Genomic DNA, 2,500 nt, shown 5'->3' with positions numbered 1-2,500 from the left:
TGCCCAACCCATGCAGACTAGTCACCCCCCTATATAGTACATTTTGAGGCATTTTTGGTCTGTCAGGCCTAGATACGATTTTTCTAAGCCGTCATACGGCCAAATATATAAGTTTTTGAATGTTTTTTTTCCATGAACTCAATTGATTCATGAATTGGACATTCTAATGGATCTATAAATCAATCTTCATAATTTTTCAACCAGCCAATTTTTTTGAATGAATTTTTAAATATTAAATAATAAGAAATTAGAAAAAATAGCTAGAGTTGTCAAAAAAAATCTGAAATTTTGTGGAAATCATGTTTTCATGTTTCTTAGCTCCTAGAAAAAAATTACAACAAACCGATCACTCCACATGTACTTTCACAATTAATGGGTGATGGATGGGGCGCGGGCACTAGCGCGCGCACAGCAGAACGCTGGCGGGGCCAAGACAGGGCGCGCGGGAGCACGCTGGCGGAGGTGCACGCTAGCGAGGGGTCACGCGCGCGGGAGCACGCTGGCGGTGGGGCGTGCGTGCGCGTTAGCACGTTGGCGGGGCAGGGCGGGGCGCACGCGAGGGGAAAGGCGGGGCTGGCGAGCACGCGGGAACGTTTCGACACTGCCCCACCGTGCGCGTTCCGCCACCGCACCACCGCCATCAACCGCCCTCGACCTCCGACGACCACCTCGATGACCCAAGCATATGCCCATGTGCGGCGCATATTGCTTGGGGCATGGGGGTGGCGGAAGATATAGGGGGTACCCCCGTGCCCAGCCCATGCAGACTAGTCAACCCCATATATAGTACATTTTGAGGCATTTTTGGTCTGCCAGGCCTAGATACGATTTTTCTGAGCCGTCATACCGTCAAATATCTCAAGTTTTAGATTGTTTTTTTCCATGAACTCGATTGATTCATTAATGGGACGTTCTAATGGATCTATAAATCAAGTTTCATAATTTTTCAACCAACCAATTTTTTTTAATGAGTTTTTAAATATTAAGTAATAGGAAATTAGAAAAAATAGCTAGAGTTGTGAAAAAAAAATCTGAAATTTTGTGAGAATCATTTTTTCATGTTGCTTAGCTCTCGAGAAAAAAATTACAACAAACCGACCACCCCACATGTACTTTCACAATTAATGGGTGATGGTTGTAAAAACAAGCCCAATTTTGCTCCAATTGTCAAACCAGCTCGTCTATGGGAAAGAGTCCTTATGCAGGGAAAAACCCTCAAGCTCACAACTTCACAAGAGAATGGAAGCAGACAACAGATATAGCCCGGGCATATTTAGAGAAGGCTTCCAAGCATATGAAAAAGTGGGTAGACAAGAAGCGTCGCCCCCTTCAATTCCGAGCAGGAGATCAAGTCCTCATCAAGCTGAAACCAGAACAAATCAGATTTCGCAGCTGAAAGAACCAGAGACTAGTTCGAAAATATGAAGGCCCGGTTGAAGTCCTTAAAAAGATCGGGACTACCTCCTACCGAGTTGCACTACCCGCATGGATGAAAATCCACCCAATAATTCATGTGAGCAACTTGAAGCCATACCACCCTGACCCAGACGACGACCAACGAAATGAAATCACAAGACTGCCGACAGGGTTAGGAAGATAGGAAGACCTGTACGGACGATTCATGAATTCCTCGTCAAATGGAAGAATCTTCCTACAGAAGAAACTAGCTGGGAAAGCGCCGAAGATCTAAACTCTGCCGCCACCCACATCGCAAGGTTTGAAAGTAGTCGGTTGATAGGGACGTCAACCAATTAAGTGGGGGAGGATGTCACAGTCATGCTTGTCTAGGGCGTGTTGCCCATGGCCGCATGTCCATAGCAAGCCAAACCCTTGTCACGTCTTTTCATTCTAGTGTATTTACTTTTGTAGTTCTAGGGCGTATGACGCCTCAAAAATATCATGTCTAGGCCTGCCAGACATGAAATGCCTCAGAATGTACTATAGGGGGATATGACTAGTTGTTAACTTCTCCCTACCCAAGGTTATATATGTTAAGTCGTTGCTATCTCTCTCTTGCTTGCTTATATAACGTCTCTTTCAAAAATCTCTCTTTCTAAAATCTCTCTCTAACCTCGTTTTCTAAAACCTTCTTTCAATACTGAGGCTAGAGGCTCGATCATACGTCGCTTGGCTGTAGGCAACGCAAGAACAAATTGGCTTAGCTCACTTGTCGTTGGAAAGTGAGTGCCGCACAATCGCTAGTCCGCTGCCTTTAAAAGTGCGATTGTGTCAGTGAGCGCGCGGGGGTGTGCGGGATGACTACTGAGGGAGCGCGCGCGGGGGGCGTGCAGGGTGTGCGGTGGCGGGTGAGGGGAGTGCGAGTTAACCTCCAAGGGTCTTGTCAACAAAAAACTGTGAATCAATATGCTTCTATTATGTTTATGTTATGCTATAATATGTGAATTGTATGATAATATTTATGGTGTGATGTGTTCAATGATATGTTTGATATATGATACGAGAAGGATGCACTAAATGTAATGTAACGATAGAAGTAAGA

The 2,500-nt window shown here is 45.1% G+C and overlaps 1 long non-coding RNA gene across 1 annotated transcript in view; it reads left to right on the top strand.

The window, feature by feature from the left end:
• LOC111473408 overlaps positions 1-1,269 on the top strand; it is a 17,062-nt gene extending 15,793 nt beyond the window's left edge. The window contains exon 3 of the long non-coding RNA XR_002715677.1: positions 1,206-1,269. This is a non-coding gene — a long non-coding RNA (uncharacterized LOC111473408). The remainder of the gene's footprint in view (positions 1-1,205) is intronic.
• The last annotated feature ends 1,231 nt before the right edge of the window (positions 1,270-2,500 follow it).

The sequence above is a fragment of the Cucurbita maxima genome, unplaced genomic scaffold (genome assembly GCF_002738345.1).
Source record: "Cucurbita maxima cultivar Rimu unplaced genomic scaffold, Cmax_1.0 Cma_Scf00119, whole genome shotgun sequence".
Taxonomy (NCBI): Eukaryota; Viridiplantae; Streptophyta; class Magnoliopsida; order Cucurbitales; family Cucurbitaceae; genus Cucurbita; species Cucurbita maxima.
Note: the sequence above shows the minus strand (reverse complement) of the source record. Positions and strands in the feature narration are given on the sequence as shown.